The sequence below is a fragment of the Sesamum indicum genome, linkage group LG6 (assembly GCF_026168435.1).
Source record: "Sesamum indicum cultivar Baizhima isolate 11 linkage group LG6, ASM2616843v1, whole genome shotgun sequence".
Taxonomy (NCBI): domain Eukaryota; kingdom Viridiplantae; phylum Streptophyta; class Magnoliopsida; order Lamiales; family Pedaliaceae; genus Sesamum; species Sesamum indicum.
Genome location: NC_142662.1, coordinates 10,558,112 through 10,576,597, shown reverse-complemented (window position 1 = coordinate 10,576,597; position 18,486 = coordinate 10,558,112). Strand labels below are relative to the sequence as shown.

Genomic DNA, 18,486 nt, shown 5'->3' with positions numbered 1-18,486 from the left:
CTTCATGGTGATCTTAGGAATTAGGATGATGATCTCGGAGGATTTTCTAACTCATTTATGTCAAATTTTTTATTGCAGCTTGCTAGACGCTTTTGTCATTTAAATCAAAATTTTGTATAAGTTGTCTTAGAATCATTATTTTGGAAAGTGTAGAGGCACAATTATTAGTGGACAAATATCTCTAGGAACTTAAAAGGTATTTCGTTTTTAATTATCTTAAACTTACTTTTCAAGACAATGATGCCCCATATCTAAATTTACTTTTCAAGATAATGAGGCCTCATTTCTAAATTTACTCCAGGAACGCTTGGCGGTTGCTTTGAGTATGCTAAACACTTGCCTCACTTTACCATAAACCTCCTGTCCACCCCGCACCTGCTACCTTCGCCTCTCCACTTACTTACTCATACAGCAGCTTGCTGGGGCCTTAATTTCACCCAGTAGAAGTTTTTCCGACCATTCCTTGCTTTTTATAGCTGCGATCATGCCTGCTCTCTCGAACTGTTTCTCCCAATCACAAGTTTAGAATCCTAATTCTCTAACAGATGCCCTTTTCTTCTAATTGTTTCTCCAAATGAATCCATGAGGGAAGAGAGAGAATTGTTTCAACGTGGAGGGTGATGAAACTGGAGGAAAAATGAAATGGCCATGCATTAGGGAGCTACTCTGGGCCCTTGTTTTGGTGAATATCTGAAAGCCGAAGAGTTTTGAAATTGAGGTGTGAGAGGAGACATAGTGAGGGAAACCAGAGAGTGGGAAACTAATATGCTGCCATGCTGGGGGCAAGAGTAGGGAGAAAAGAAATGGAGAATAGTTTTCGGTTAGTATGACATTATAAATTTATCCAGGTATAATTATTTGTTTGCTTGGGAGCAATTTTGGGGATGCAAGCTTTATTACTACCTGTATATCATAAAAAAAGAAGTGAATTAAAAGTTGGTTTGTAATATGTGTTTATTCACAATCTTATGTTCCGTCATTTTACGTCTGCCCCTTGTTGTTCATCTGATTACTACGTTACAACTTTATGTTTTCACTTTGGTTCCGAAAACTCACATTTGTTGCACTATTTGACAAAAAAATGTTTGCACAGGTGAGGCTGCTTGAAGTGGCCATTGTAAAACAACGATCCCAGAAAGGCTTGATGCCAATCAGTCACAAGCTCGTTTCAGCCAGTCTGATAAATGTCCTTTATGGCAAATGATAAAACGAATACTTCACTAATTATTTATTATTTCTACTTATGCAAAGAAATATTTTGGTAAAACTGGTAGCCACATGCTTATATTACGATAGTCTATGAGCTATACTTCGATCTCAATAGGTCTCACCACCGTTCATGAAATGAACGCCTACCGTTATAGGTTCTGATTCAAGAGCCTCCCATGCATTGATGCAGCAGATCCCGTATATTGGACCTATGGTATTGATGATTATAATTTGGAAAGCTATTGATTCTTTTTCGAGTAGAGGTATGTTAGTTCTAAAGATACTACCACTTGTACGTATATGTGCTTTTCAAGTTAAATATTTGCCAATTGTGCAGAAAAAGTAAATTGCTGCTGTTTTGCTTTGTGAATCAATTTCTCTTTTCTTGGCCATACATTTTTAATATTGTAACTATCTTACTGTTGAGCAGTCAAGGATTTTTCTTCTAAAGTTTTAAACTACCAAAAGGACATGACTAATTCCTCTAACGACACTTCTTATTGTCTTGTTGTAGTGGAGGAAGTGAAGACCAAGAAGATTCTTATACGACATGTGGAGACAGGTACTAGCTCAGAGGATACATTTGATATGCTGCGATCTTTTGCGGTCGGTTCTTCGGGTATCATGTTATAAAGACATGATCTCTTTCTGCTTGGTATGTGAGGATGGGCATAAAAATTAGTCTTCCGATCTTGTGTGCTTATCATTTCTCTTTGGCAGCCCATTCTAGTACATCTTTGTAATCATCTTGCTTTTTGCAGAAATGATAGAATTATCTTCTTGTCTTGTAGCCTAATCCATCTGGTGAATTGCAATCTAAAGAGATAAATGAAGAGGGAAGAAGTGACATTAAGGTTGGGAAAGTATGTTTTTGCTTACAAACCTCCCTCTCTCTTGCATACCTCCCGATCTCTTGTTTGTCCGCTAATGTTGTCCAGTAGCATCGCCAGACAAACCCTAGCTGTCTTCACCTTAATTATGCGAACTTCTAGCTTTACTTATTTTCTTATGGCAGAATAGGCAATATTGCATTTTTCGTCCTGTATGTATAGGGGTATGGCAAATTTGGTCCCCTAACTATCGCGGTGGCAATTTTCGTCCTGTATCTTTCGAATTTTGGCAAGTTTGGTCCTTCAGCCCATTTTAGGACCATTTTGCCCTTCTAGCGAAAAATGAACCTTAGCCCCTATCATGCTTCAAGTTTGGCCCAACATGCTTCCGAAATAAACTAAACCCTCATAAATTCATACCTTTTTTCGATCGCCTTGTTCCCGGGTATTCTAAATCCTCGGTTTTACGGACTTCTTCCAACCACACTACCGCAGTAGATGGTTCGCAGGTACTTGGCTCCTTCGGCAACAAACAACACAGCCCTATTTCGTTTCCTACCTTAGGGCGTGAAAGGGACCCAATATTGGGACTTAATAAAGTTTTGGATAAACAAATTGAACAGAAGCCTAACTTTTTATTGAAGAAATATAGGAAATATTACATAGATATTATTCCTCCATTGGAGGAGACAATTGTTTTAGCCTCTCATAGGATAGAGGACTAGACTCGTTGGGAAAACCCCCATAAACTGAAAGATTAAAATACTAGAAATATTGAAAACACTCAGAATAATGCTTTGAAGAGTAGGAGAAGTTTTGTCTGATGATCCCCTTCTGCTTCATCGCCTCATTATTTATAAGCGTCCGCGGACTTCAAACTCGGACTTCAACTTGAATTTTTGACGATGTCATTGCTTCCGTCATCATCTTGTCTTTTCCAAATGACGTCATTGCATACGTCATCGCCTCGTCCTTTCCAGCTATTGGTCATTATGGTTTGTCGGCTATGTGACTTCCAGCTGTCTTCTTTGTTTTGTTGACTGTTGGCTTCTACCGACAGTCTTATCCTCTCGACCTTTTACATCGTTTAACTTTTACCACTCTTGGTAAAAAAATTTCTCTTTCCCTTGTCTTGGTCCGGTTCGGGTTTATTTTTCGTGACCCGAATCTTTGTTCCGAACAGGGGCTTTTCTTGTTTCTCGCAGCAAGGGCACAGATGGTTATGCCATTGCCCCACATGCAACATGTTGCACGTCTTCATCCTTGTGGCTTCGGTTGCCGGCAGCTTATTTTCTCAGATTAACATCCTCTTCTTTTCGAATAAGTTTTCAGCAAACTCCGTGCTTTTTTCTGTCATGAAATTTAACAGGAATGATCCATTCATTTTGTTTGAGAAAATCTTGAATGGATATTTGACTTTGTCCATCTCTGTGAGACAGACTCATAGTCCCCAAGCTCTCCTGGTAGAGATACTATCTTCATTAATGGCTGATACCAAGGGAAATTCTCCTGAGGTAGCTTTGATTTTGTTGAAAGCTACCATATCTAGCCTCTGCAGCTTCATGAAATGGAATGCTGGATGAGACCCCTTTCCTGCAGTTTCTGGAGCTACTGAAACAAATTTTATCTCCAGAACATCGCCTCTCTTTAAGTGGGGGTTGTTTTGTCATGAATCAAAGACCGCCCCACTAATCCACTCTGAAAGTTTTGAAATTTCAGGAAAACTCGGTGACATAGTATGAACTGAAGCAAGAACTCCAAAATCATACCATTCTCTGACATCTTCTGGTTTAGACCCTTCTAACATCCAGACTCTGTTATATTTTCCATATGTTTCGATAATGGTCTTGCCTGGGTTGACTCCTTTGCGGGAAATTAATTTTTCCCACATACGCTGATAATCCTGCCAAGTAGAAGAAGATATTAATTCGTTAGTATTAGCCTTAGAGGTGTCTGTAATTCGTTAGTATTAGCCTAAGGCTAATCTCTCCCTCTTTAACCCCAGAGGTGCTGGGTTGACTTGAACCTACAGGAGTTTGCACTTCCTGTGATTCCATTGTTGCCGTTTCACCAGAGTCTGGTGATGGCCTTGTGCAATCAGTACTTGAATCCGACGCTACAGGTCTACAGCCCTGTACTCTAAAGGCATGTTTTGGGTCATGCTCCTTCAACTCGTGAGTCATCCCCAAAGGTGACGCCTTCCGAATTGGTTCTCTTAAGTCGTTCCATAGCGAAGTGGATGCTAATAAGAAACTTCTTATTGCGACTTGGACAATATCTAGATCAGCTCTTTGAATTTGTCCGGCAACTTGGGCGTTCACCGCTAGCTGTCCGAACTTTCTGTCAAGCTCCTCGAGGTTTTCCCGAAGGTGCCTGAGTCTCAACATGATGGAGTTTGCTTCAGATGCCTCCATCTCTCATTAGAAAATCTGCAGGAACATTTTCATGAGATTTTATAACGACAATATTATAGCAATAATATTGGCATTCAGCTTGCCATATGATAATACGAGCTTTCTCTATTTTTGATTCTAATTTATTTTTTAAGAAAGCCTTAACATTAGTATTATCAACATTTAAAGTAAATTCTTTAGCAAGTAAAAATAAAGGCCATTTCTTAAAAGCCTTCCAAACTGCAAAGAATTCTTTCTCGTTTATGTGCCAAACTTTGGCTTGTTGTTTTGAAAGCAACCCGCCGTATATCTACAGGGTTCTTCCCCTATAGTTGTCTTCTTCATGAGCACCGCCGCCCATCTGTAATCATTGGCGTCCGTGTAGACTACCAATTCATCCCCGTCTTGCGGTATCACAAGCTTTGGAAGGTTATTGCAAACTTGTTTCAGCTCACGAACCCTTTTGGTGTGGATTTCTTCCCATTTCCACTTTGAACTCTCTGTTTCTTTCAAAAGTGGTCGGAAATCCATTCTGTATCTTGCAAGATCCTTAATGAAGATTCCTGCAAAATTAACAACTCCCAAGAAGCTTTGCAATTGCTTCTTGTCTTTGATTACATCTGGGAAATTGCGGATTTTCTCCACAATATGGTCCTGCAACTCAATTCCTGCTTCGTCAATAAGGATTCCTAAAAATTCAATCTTATTGACTGCAATAGTAGCTTTCTTTTCAGAAAGTACTGAACCTTCTTTATAGCATGCATCAGAAACTATTTCAAGATGTTTAATATGCTCTTTCATATTTTTGGATGCAATTAGTATGTCGTCAATATAGACAAACATGAACTCAAAATAATCTTTGAAAAGATTATCCATTTTTTTTTTTAAATATCTGGGGTGGATTAGCTAAACCCATTGGAAGCACATTCCAGATATATTATCCCTGTGGTGTGGAGAATGCAGTAAATTTCTTTGATTCATTCTTCATCTTAATCTGATAAAACCCAGATTTACAATCGAATTTAGAAAACACTTTTGCTCCTTTAATGCAATCAATTAAGTGTTCTCTACTAGGAATGTAATAACCATCAAATTCTCATATCTTATTGATACCTTGATAGTTAAAGGTCCCTAAGCAATCACTTAGTGGAAAAGGAAGTGATCGAGCGATGACAACCAGGAGGTGGGCTTGGAAGCAGCCATCCTTTGAAGAAAGCGTAATAGCTCACTGGTCTAGCTCCATGGCACCGAAAATGACTTTCCTGGTAGGTATTAAAATACCATACCTTAAGAAGGCAGAAGTTCAGAGTCTAAAATATGCAATAAGCCAAGGGCTTTAGCGCTGAGGTAAGTCTTTCGTGAGGTAGGTCAGCTACTTCGTCTTACTAGCGGGTACTCTTTCTTTTCTTTCTATTATATAGAGTAGGGGTTAGGAGCAAAGACGATAAGGCTTCTAGCTAGATCACGTTCATGAAAGTGCAAGATTCCCTTATTGATACCTTGATAGTTAATAACTAACATGGGTTTACCTCTCTTTATTTCGCCATGGTTTCTTACCAGAAATCGAGGGCTACTGTAGGTAGAGACTCCAGGTTCAATGAGTCCAAGACTGATATGCTCTTTGATTATCATCTGCATATCCTTCTTATCCTCCATGTTCATCTGGATGGGTTTGTATCGAACATACTCGTATTTGCATTCATCTTTGACCTTCAGAGTAGCTTCGATCTTGTTCCTATCCCACCAAGCTAGAGGATTTTCATTGAAGTTCCTCTGGATGAGCCTCTTAACATTCTCAAGAGAAAGCCTATTTTCTTCGCTAATATCTAGCGATTTCATTTCTTGTAGTGCTTCTTTAAGGCTCAGAACTTCCTTCTCGGATTCCTTATAGAAGCTATCGCTGTCTATGAGTTCCTGCTGCCTGAAAGACAAAAGGACCTTACCAAATTTTCTCTTATCCTGCATTTTTGGATGAGTTAATCTGGCATCAAAATCACCACGTTTGCTGCGAAAATTTATTGGCATTATCCTGTTAAATGCCTTTTCTCTTTGCAACACCTGTATCTCACTACCACAGTTAGTAGTAAAGATTAATAGATTCCTTTGATTATCCTGCATATATCTTGCAAATGTTTGAATAAAATTGTTACCTAGCAGGATATCGGCTCCTGCATCATGAAAGTAAATAGGAGGTGTTTTTACCCTAAACCAGGGTGATCCGAATGCTCCTCCAGTCATGATCTTGGCTTCTCGTATTCCCTTATTGAGCATCAGGATTTTTTGTGAAAAATCCCTTCCTGCAATGACGGGTAAGGTTTCCCTTACTTCCTTAGGGAAAACTCCAGGTTTTGCCGTGCAAATACCTGATCCTGAATCAATATAAGCTGCAAAATACTCCGTCTTATATTGATCATATAACATACCAACATATATGTATATAGAAAAGGGACTCGTCATTCAATCCTTATGGTGACACCATCAAGACTGAATTCCATTCCGTTACCTTTTCTTCCCCATGGTTTATGATCTTCGAGGAAACTTAACCCCAAAGTCATACTCCCATTTTCTCTTCTTGCAACACCTGCAACTAAAATTTCATGGCCTGCTATTTCTAACATGCCTTCATATCTTCCAACAACAGGTTGTTGCAAATGATATAAGTCATCACAGGGGAAAAAATTCTCTTTCTTAGTGATGTCAAATATAACTTGTATTTCTTTCCATCCTTCAGGGCATCTAAGTTTTACGTTATCTACCCTAATTTCTTGAGGAGTTAAAGCTTTTAATAATTCTTTCTCCTTTCCTTTATAGCCTGTAATGCTATCTTCCGAAAAGGACATTCGACTACTGAAATCAGTTCTAGAGCTAAATGTTTTATCTAAAACTGAGTGATCTTTTATAATGATATCAACACCACCTATTCTAGGTATCCTAATAGGATCTGGTGTCATGACCTTGGCGAACTCCTTGAAAATGCTAAGAATCTCGATATACTCTTTCCTAAGAAACAAATCTGAATGATGTGTATTGGAAAGGGCATATGCAATTCTATAAGTTATAGGATACGGTCTATTTCCTTCTCTCATTAGATCTTTTCTTTTAAAGTCTTGATGAAGGGTTAAGACTCTACTAAAACGTTGGTCTGCTAGGTTGTATGCAATCCTAGGATGAATGTCAAACATCAGTTTTCCTGCATACAAGTTACCTATCATTGTTCTAAGACAACCATCTCTTAAGTTATTGATTCTTCTATCCATTATTGATAAATGTATTTCTGAATCAATTCCTTTCTTAAAAGTTGCTTTTATTACTAGTTCAATAGTTCCTATGTGGATCCATTTCATAGTAATGGCTACTTCTTCCCTAAGCTTACTCAATTCTTCAAGAATTTCTTCTTTAGGAATTAACTGCATTTCCATCACATTACCAGTAAGTTCCATAGGTATAGCAAACTCACCTGAACTTACTTTGTAGATTATGTGATGCTTCCTTTGGTTTAGTCCTATCTGGTTCAGGACTTTCCCAATTCCTCCAATCCTAAATCCATCATATGGGCTGAGGTTGGAATCTTGCCGCATGATTCTTTCCATGGTTTTATTTGACACCGTCATTCTGGAAAAGAATCCTGATAGGCTTTCGGAGGTTTGAAGCCTATCTCCTTCGTTGTAGTTATTTTGACTCGGTTGAAGATCCATCCAAATCAGTCTCTATTTCCTCCTCATAGACGCTTTCGCCTAAAGGAAGATCTTCGAATTGGTAGATGGGTACCAAGTCACCATAGTAAACTGCATCTAGGATGTCATCCGTGGCTTCAAATTTTCTTAATTCACCACGTTTCTGAGGACAATCGGGAGATATATGTCCTTTTGCCCGCAAGTCCAGCAATTGCAATCTTTAAAACTCTCATTGGCTCGGGTATGGGCCCGTCTGAAAGTTCTTCTTGTAGGGGTTCTTCCGGTGGATCTTGCATCTGTTCGTCTAGATCCTTGGGATGAAGCCCTTTTGGTCCTGTTCTTTGTCCAGATTTGTATCTTCTGGCTTTAGACTTGGACCACCATGATCTCCGTCGGGAAAAGGTTCTTCTGGAAGTCCTAGTGTAGGAGTCACTATTTTGCTTCTTCCTTTTCTTTGGCTCATTTGATTCTCCTATAATAGTTGAAAAATCATTGTTATCACAACAGAGAGGGGTTCGTTTGATTTTACCTCTCTTTCTTTTCATGTTCTTCTGGATGGATGCTTGATAACACCAATCCTTCAACATGTCTTTAAGGAAAGACATTCTTCGCGCCATTGAATCTAGCTGTCCTTCAGGTACTTTGTATGATTGGATCAACATTTCCCTCCATGGACTGCATATTTTTGCGAAGAACATTAGAGCAGCTACTTCTGTTGCTAATCCACTTTGGAAGAAATACTTGCGGAACCAGTAGATATATTCATCTACTGCGCAAATACTTCTTAATTCGAGGCTGAAAAGAGCTTGTGCATATTCCCTAGCTTTTTCTGCCCTACTTCCTTCGAAGTATCCATCTCCGATGAAGTGTATCTTGATGAGCCTTCCTAGCCGGTCAGCTATCGCGCCTTTCGAATCTCCGGCAAGGATGCTGGCTTTGGTATCTTTTGGGGTATTATCCCATCCGATTTTTACAGATCCCTCCAAGCTCAACTCCACAAGCTTTATAAAGTTTTCTTTGTCGAGCTCTAGGGTAGTTGCTGCTATCTTGATTGCTGCAACCCATTCGTCTATCAATTTCTCGGTATTTCAAAAATCGATAATATCCAGATTTAGTATAGCGCCGTATGGATGTAAGGGCTGGAGCATGGTCCTTGCCCAAGGTGTATTCTCCAGCACTCTTTTGGATTTTTTCCTGGATTTTCCTTTAATCTGGTTCCCACAAATGTTGGTGTGGCATTAGTGTGGAAATCCGCACTCTCCCTCATCGGTTGATCCTGTGGAGGATCATTAGAACATGTACTTCCTTCCGGCGGTGGTAGTGCTGGAGTCATCTCATTTGTTTGGATATTGACTAAATCCACGACCCGAGTTGGGAAAAGGATTCCGCCAGTTCTTGTAGATCTGAAAGATCTGCTCTTGTTACCTCCATTATTTTATAGATCTGATAGATGCAATGATCAAATCTTCTCTTGACTTTGGCTTTGGAATCTCCATGGCCTTCCCTTTCTGGTGTAGAAGAGGTACTGTTCCGAGGGCGTCCCTGATTCGTTCCTGTCTGGATCAAGATGTTTCAGGGTTCTCTCTCTGATTTTTCTTTAGATCTGTAATTTCTATCCTCAAATCTGTAAGGTCTTTGTGTAGATCCGGAAGGATCTTAAGTATCTCGTCCACCTTTTGGCTTAAAGATTCTATATTCATAGGTATATGTATTAACCTATGTCCATAGTCTTGAACCGTCTTTTGTATCTTCCTCAGATCTTGGGAGATCTTTGATGTATCTGGCTTGAGTTCCTTCCAATCAGTCATAATTTTTAGAACTGAAATTATGTAGGAATTTACCCGTTCCATTTCTCCTGGCTGGAATTCTACCATGGACTTCAGTGGAGTGTAGACGTCTCATTGCATTTCCTAGTAGTACTTGTCGAACTTCAAAATTTCTCAGCCACTCTTGTTCTTCTTCTGGCGTGAGAAGTTTTAGATCAATCCTCTTGGGACCGTTGTCACACTTGTCAAGAATTTCCATGAGAAATTCGCTTCTTTGTATTTCTAGAATCTGGAAATATTCCCTGTTTTCAGAGCAACTCAAACTTTCGTTCGGTTCCATTTTATCTTGAAAAGTCTCCTCCATTAGTGGATAAATAATATCAAAATATAATATAAACATATATTTCTTCAATAAACCTAGGCTCTGATACCATTCTTGGTGAGAATGAGTGGAAAATATGCATTAGAATGCAAAATAATTGAAACTGGACTAAACTGCATATTTTAAAGCTGGAAAAGGGTAAAATTATCCAAAAATTGGCCAGATTTGTGCGGAGGACTAAAATTGCGAACTTTTTGAAACTTAGGGGACTAAAATTGCCAGTCCTATAGTTACGGGACCAAAAACGCCACTCCCCTTACTTACAGGACTATTTTTACAATTACGCCTGGCAGAATATATCAGTACTATTGCACCTATTGTTTTCCCCATCACACAAGATTAGTTAAATATGGCCTCAAAGTTGATGAAAGTTAAGATTTACTTCTGTGTTTGGATCAATGAGGGGAAGATTAAAGGGGAAGATAGTTTGCTTTCCAAGGGGACTTATAATACTTATTCCTTGGTCTTGTTAAAAGGAAGTAGTTCTCTAATACTTCTTCTTGTTTGATACTATAGAAAAAGGCAGGGAGGAAATATCGATTTTTTATGTTTACACGTTCAAAATCTTCTTTGTCATAAAAAATGCAAATTAAGAGAGTGATTCTGTTTTTGCAACTTGTTAGTATAGGAAAAATGGCTTCGGAGGGTTCTCCTATACTTTAATTTTGCTTTCCTTCCTATTTTCCTCTCGAAGGAAACAAGCATTTGTATTCTGTAGTCTGCTATTGCAAGTTTTTCTTATACTTAAATTTTTACCCGTACAAAACTAGTGCACAAAAGTAGTGTCAGAATGTATACTATTCCACATCTTTGAGTTATTTGGATTAACTTTTATAAAATTTTTCATTAATCATTAAAATATAGAAATAAGCTAGTATGCACAGTCAATGCATCGATGAAAGTCTGTTTATCATGCCTGCATATGCTATGCTAATCTGAACAATCTTTTTCTTCTTTTTTCATTCGTTTTTAATTGGCACCTTATAATTTTATTCATTCCTTCTGTTATATTTGCGTGTGTAGGGGGCTGACTACAACTGTTCAGCTCATAAAATTTTTGAGATCAATTAAAGAGCATGCTTTTAATGCTTATGAGTTTCCTGTTGTAATAGCACTTCAATATTCTATTGTAATAACACTAGAAGATCTTACTCCAGATCTTCGGGCTAAAGTCACTGAGGTATGTCCACGGAATATTTAGGAGTCATACAAGGAGAATGTTGCATACTCTGTTTGTGAGCCGATGTTGAATCCATGACTGAAATCACATATAAAGAGACCACTGATGTTTGATGGTGATCACTGATGCTTTGAATGTCAAGTTCCAAAACAAGGTGAGAGCACTCGGAATAATTGCTTTGTGGCTTTAGATGTGATTGCAACTTTCCCGCTTTTAACATTTATTTGGTTGTATGTTCAGACATTATTCTATTTGGATCAATTGGAGGTTAAGAATTTTGAACTAGAGAGAAAGAAAATTTAAAGGAGAGAAAGAAGAGGTATTTTTTTGCATGTCATTTGTGCATGTACTATACAATTACTTTTAAGTATGGATATTACAGTCTTCTCCTGTTTGGCCCATGAATTACTTTCTCTGTGTTGATTAGATTTTTTCATCTCAGCAGAAGTATATAAAGTATTGTTCGGTAGTTGTTATTACCAATTACACGCATTCTCATCAAATATTGACTCATGCATGGCAAAAAGTGTGGTTATCTGTACCTTCGAGAAATTTGGATATGGTTCACTAGTTCAAGATTCAGGAGGCTAGCGGAATGCATAATCACAAGTAAGAAAGTAAGAAAGTAAGATGTGCTCCTCGTGCTACCGCAATACTCTTCCAGGAATTTGAATATGATGTTAATCTTGCAAATGAGACTTTCAAATAAGGCCTAGATTGCTTTTTTGCAAACTGTATATCAACCATTTTTGGTTGAGAAAATGTATATTGACATAAGTATCTTATAACATATTTATTTTCATTCAAAATGACCATCTCTTTAAGAATTTCTTTCTTTTTAATACACATGCAAGATTAATGAAAATAGGTTGTCACCATAAATTACTTAGTTTATTTATTTTCTCTTTCATTTAATTAAAAAAAATAAAAAATTAAATTATCCCAATAACATTGCGAAAGATTTTTTTTTTAAATTAAACCTTTTTGTATAAATGTAATGAGGTCACATAGTGTTTGGTTTAATATTCTTCTATGTATTTCTATATAGGTGATCAATTCAGAAACTTAATTCTATCATCATATTAGTCAAAACTTTTGGTATATTTTAGGTTCACAATGTGGTGTTAAAATAGAGTTCACATCCTAAACCTTTCTCGGAATTTTATTACAGAATATTTTTTTTTGAGCCATCCAGACTTTTATGAGCTACTATACCACAACAATGATTTCTGTGTTTAGTTCCATAATTGTTTCATTAGAAGTTTCTAATTTTCTAGTCATATATGGGCTTTCTTACCTAAAGGAACTGTTTCCAGCTTCTTTTTTAAACTGTCTTAGTTTTCATAAATATTCCTGACATGCAGGTGGTCTGCAACTCCCTCACCCTAAGTGGAATTTTCCTCGGATGATCTTGAACTTGCAATTGTTAAAGAACTACCCGGTATAAATTACAGGAGTCCTAAGACAACTCCTGAGTTCTTTTCCAAGGATGATTTACTCAAGTCCAAGTGCAAACCGTTGGTTCACTCCCCTCCCTCAGCAATCTTCATTTTAGCCCAGCTATGTCCTTAATTTATAGGCTGATTCTACTAAGTCATGTGTTCAACTGTAGTTGCCACTCCCAAAACACAAATGCCATCTGCAGAGAGCAGAATAAAAGTAAAAACATGAAGAAGAATCATACTGAAGTGTGAGTTCTAGTGTTGGAAAAGGAGAAAAATCAAAGATCTGTTATTAGTTAGCCCTCTCACTGAATTTAGTGCTTCTCAAATTCTTGTTCTTTTCAGTTTGACAAGTTCAGTTACAACTGCTGATCCAACACATCGGGTGCTGCAGTTCTAACTCATTCCGATCTTCAATGCCTAGTTGTTCTATCAATCCCATGTGCCTTCTGGTCTTAATTAATATGGATGAGAGAATATTGGGTCTTCTTGAAAATGGTTTTTTTGTTATGTGTTCAGTCATTTCAACATAGTTATATTCACATAGTGACTCAAGCATGACAAAAAAATATGGTTGTCTGTACCTTTGAGAAATTTGGATATTGTTCAATAAATCAAAATTGAGGAGGCTGGCGCAACACAAAAATCATAGGTAAGAAAGTAACTTGTGCTGCTGTGTTACTCTTCTAGGAGTTTGAATTTCAAGTAAGTCCTAGATTGCTTCTTTATGCTGCTGTGTTACTCTTCTAGGAGTTAGAAATTTAAGGAAGTCCTAGATTACTTCTTTGCATACTGTATATTAACCATTTTTGGTTGAAAAAGTGTTATTAACATAAGTATCCTTTATTATATTTATTTTCATACAAAATGACTGTCTTTTTTAAATTTTCTATTCTTTTAATGCACATGCGTGGTTTGCGACACCCTTAGTGGCATTTTTTCAAATTATCTTAAACTTACAATCGTTAAAGAAATGCTTGTTATTGAATTACAGGAGTCCTAAGACAACTCCTGATATTTGTGTCCTTAGGGCTTGACTATTCATGTTCAGCTCCTAAAACTTTTGAGATCCATTAAAGAGCACGCATCATTGAGGTATGTCTATAGGGCCGATGTTGAATTCCTGATTAATGTTCTCAATCACAATCACAAGGTAACATTTGTTATGTTTAAATTTATTTTAAAGTGTGGTACTCTTCATTTCTATGTTTCTTGGTAGCCTTTCTGCACAACAATTTAAGTTTTACATTTATTTAAACTGAATGTTTAAAAGGCGCCATAACCTTTAGGTGGTACTTTGGAAGCAACCCCCAGTGTGTTAAGTCAAGTGCCTCGATGATCCAATTTTAAAACCACTGTTTTGGACTTTATTTGGTTCGTTTTAACTAAAAAAATGGCCTCATCTCTAATTTAGTATATAACACAGGGTACATGTTTCATTAAATTGGTGGCTTGTTATCTACAATTAACTTATTGAAATTCAAGAAATCTAAATTAGATTCTTGCACTAGTCAAAAGAAATTAGTAGAACCCTACACCTGTCATGTCACCTAGAACTATTGTTCATGTTTCCTTCGGGACCTAAGCACAAAGGTTAGTCTCATACCATTATCTTTTTATTCTTTCATAAAACCGTAAATATTTTTTTTGTTATTAATTTTAATTATGGTTGAATATTTGTCATATTTATGCCATTTTGTGTTATTTTTTTCATATATTTTTCCCTATTAAATTTGAACTATTTAACTTATTATTTGTAAGTATATATGCTTTTCGAGTATGTTATGTCTATTTTAATGGTGATAAACGTGCATCTTATGGTTTGTGTTTCGTTTAAAATTCTTATATGTATTGTTGTATAATGGATAGGTTTAAAAATTTAAATTCTATCGTCTTTGTGCAAGTATTACATATTAATAAGATGTAGGGTCAAAATGGAATTCCTACCCTAAATATCTTGGGTAAATTATAGAATTGATAATTTTAAAAAATTCAACTCCATCATCATATTTAATAAATGTTCTTTAGAGAAAAGCATATATTTATTTGTATTATTAAATTCAAACCAAACATATTTAGGAGATCAAAATGACGTAGTGTAAGCATTGTAGAATACATTTCATAATTTAGTCTAATTTTCTGTAAATGTATAACAATTAAATTAAAATGGAGTATGCTATTGTTGCTAGTTTCTATTTATCAAAGTTCTAGCACTGAATGATTGACTTTTGGTTGTCATAATATATTTATTATATTATTAGCTCGTACTATCTTATGTGTAGGGAATAACCCTCCAGTGGCATTTCTTTCCAATAATACCCTATCAACTATTACAGATGAACGGAGTACGAAACTCCTCAATATTACAGGCCGAATATATCAAATATTTACAGAACAGAATATAACTAAGAAACAGAAAGAAATAGAACAACGAATCAACTGTTTGGATGTGGCTCAGGAGATAGAGCCAGATCCAATCTTAAAGGGACACGGTCACAAATACCGCACCCAACCACACACGGCAAGCCCCCACGGTTGCTCCACAACACTCGGCACCCAACCAACACCCGAGCACAAAGATCGGACACTCTCACTTCACAAAGAACACTCTCACAGTAGATATCACGAAGAACAAGAGTAGAAAACAGATTTCCTTTTTCGGCCGAGAGTGATTTAGGGGAAATGGAACCTCCGTATTTATAGGCTAGAAATCATCCGGAGATATAGTTTGTTAGGCGGTTTCTGCGGTTTCTCAAGAGCCATTAGGTTGGCTCTTAGAAACCGCCGGAAACGAAGAGGAGAGGAAGACCGAACGGACATATCGGTTTTAGAGAGAGAGAGAAGGAGGAAGCGGCGGAATCGAATGAAGAGAGAGAGAGAGCTAGTTAGGGTTTGAGGATAAGGGGGTACATATATAAGTCAAACCGGGTCGGGCAGAGTGGAGCGGGTCGGGTGCCGGGTTGGGGCCTCCAGGTGGTAATGGGCTTGATGTGGGTGGGCTTCCGGATTTGGGCCACTTTATCTAACATACCCCACCTTGGACCAAATACCCAATGGTATAGGTCAGGGGTTTATGGATCTGGTTTTCTCATCATTGCCAATAAATACTCCAAGGTTGTACCTGCAATATAAACAACACTAAACAACACAGAGGTGTCAGTCAGGATTTAATAAGAGTATTTTTAAGCACTTACAGAATTTTTCTATATGCAAGCACTTTGTACCCATGTCTGCAGGATTTTCATCTGAACTAATCTTTTCTAATTTTATCTCATTTTTTCCGACAATGTCACGAATGAAATGATACCTAACATCTATATGTTTCGTTCTGTCGTGAAAAACGGGGTTTTTACATAGCTGAATTGCAGATTGACTATCAGAGAAGATCACAGGTTTTTTCTTTAAGAAACCAATTTCATTTAGAAGCCCACTAAGCCATAGTGCTTCTTTAAAAGCCTCTGTTGTAGCAATGTACTCAGCTTCAGTTGTGGATAAGGCAACAATATGTTGAAGTTGGGATTTCCAACTAATGCATGAATTACAAAATGTAAATATGTAGGATGTGGTGGATTTACGACTGTCCCTATCATTAGCATAATTCGAATCTACATAACCAATGAGATGTGCATGAGCAGAATGTTTTGAAAATTTAATACCAACATTTTCAGATCCACGCAAATATCTAAGTAGCCATTTTAATGCTTCCCAATGAGGAGGACCAGGATTTGACATATATCTACTCAAACAACTAATGGCATAGGCAACATCAGGTCTAGTGCACACCATTAGAAACATAATCGAGCCAATCACATTGGAGTAGGGGATCTTACTCATTTTTTGCATATCATTTTCAGATTGGGGACATTAGCTTTTACTAAGTTGAAAATGGGCAGCCAAGGGAACAGTAGTGGGTTTAGAATTTTCCATAGCAAACTTTTTGAGGATAGACAAAAGATATATTTTCTGGTTCAAAAGAATAGAAGAAGTTTTTCTGTCCCTAATAATGCTCATGCCAAGAATCTGTTTTGCATTGCCAAGGTCTTTCATTTCAAAGGTTTTGCATAGATCATTTTGAAGACAATGGATAAGATGTAAGCTAGGACTTGCAATTAACATGTCATCAACATATAGTACCAGAAAAATCGGAGTAGTATCAACATATTTAAAATAGAGGCAGTGATCATAGTTACTCCTAGAGAAACTTAAAGACAACATAAATTCATCAAACTTTTTATTCCATTGACGAGGTGATTGTTTCAAGCCATATAAGGATTTTTTCAGTAAACACACGTGATCAGGCTTAGAAGTATCAGAAAATCCAAAAGGTTGATTCATGTAGATATTTTCATCTAGGTCACCATGCAGGAATGCAGTTTTTACATCCATCTGTTTTAATTCCCAATCATGATAGGCAGTAAGAGCAAGTATAATCCTGACAGTAGTATATTTGACAACAGGTGAAAAAATTTCATTATAGTCTATGCCTTCTTTTTGAGTGAAGCCCTTAGCAACTAATCTAGCTTTGTATTTTATGGGGTTTTCTTGTTTTATCTTGAACAGCCATTTACAATCAACAACGGAAGCGTTTTTGGGTTTAGGAACTAGGATCCACGTTTTGTTGTCTTTTAAAGATTTCATTTCTTCATTCATAGCATTTAGCCATTTTTCAGATTTTATAGCTTCTTCGACACTAGATGGTTCTCCTAGTTCAATGTTCAAGCTTGTGTGAAAATCCCTAAGTTTTGAAGGTATCCTAGTTTGTCTTCTATCCCTATCCCTAGCAAGTTGGTAGTTATCGAGGGGATTTGGTGGAGGGTTTGTGTCTCCTATGTTTTCTAGATTTTCTGCATTTTGTTCTTGGTTATTGTTTAATCCCTCCCCTTCTTGGTTATCCTCTAGGTCTACTTTATTAAAAGTGGTTTCTAGTTCTATGGGTTTGGTTCTAGCTAAACAAGGCATTTCATTTTCATTAAAAGTAACATCTCGACTGATTAGAACCTTAAAACCAGGTTGACACCTAACCCATAATCTATAGCCTTTTACTCCTTCAGGATAACCAATAAAAATACATTTAAGGGATCTAGGTTCAAGTTTATCACTATTTTGATGAACAAAAGCAGAACATCCAAACACACGTAAACCAGATAAATCAGGCAGTTTTCCATTCCACATAAGATCAGGAGTTTTACCAGATAAAGGCACAGAAAGAGACAAGTTTATGAGATGTGCAGCAGTTAAGACAGCTTCACCCCAAAAAGATTTAGGTAAACCAGAACTGATTAATAGGCATCTAACTTTTTCAAGTAAAGTGCGATTCATGCGTTCAGCTACCCCATTTTGTTGAGGGGTATAAGGATTAGTCTTATGCCTTTTTATGCCAAATTTGTCACACATTTCAGAAAACTGTTGATTACAAAACTCTAATCCATTATCAGTCCTAAGAGATTTTAATTTCTTACTAGTTTGATTTTCAACAAGAATTTTCCATTTTTCGAACTTATCGAAAACTTCAGATTTATGTTTCATCAGAAAAACAAACACTTTACGAGAGTAGTTATCAATGATTGACAAAAAATATCGATTACCACCATGGGTGGGCACATTAGAAGG

General features: G+C 37.0%; 1 pseudogene; it reads right to left on the bottom strand.

Annotated features, from left to right (window-relative positions):
- Positions 1 to 15,939: 15,939 nt before the first annotated feature.
- Positions 15,940 to 16,710, bottom strand: LOC148787736 (secreted RxLR effector protein 161 pseudogene; annotated as a pseudogene).
- Positions 16,711 to 18,486: the final 1,776 nt, after the last annotated feature.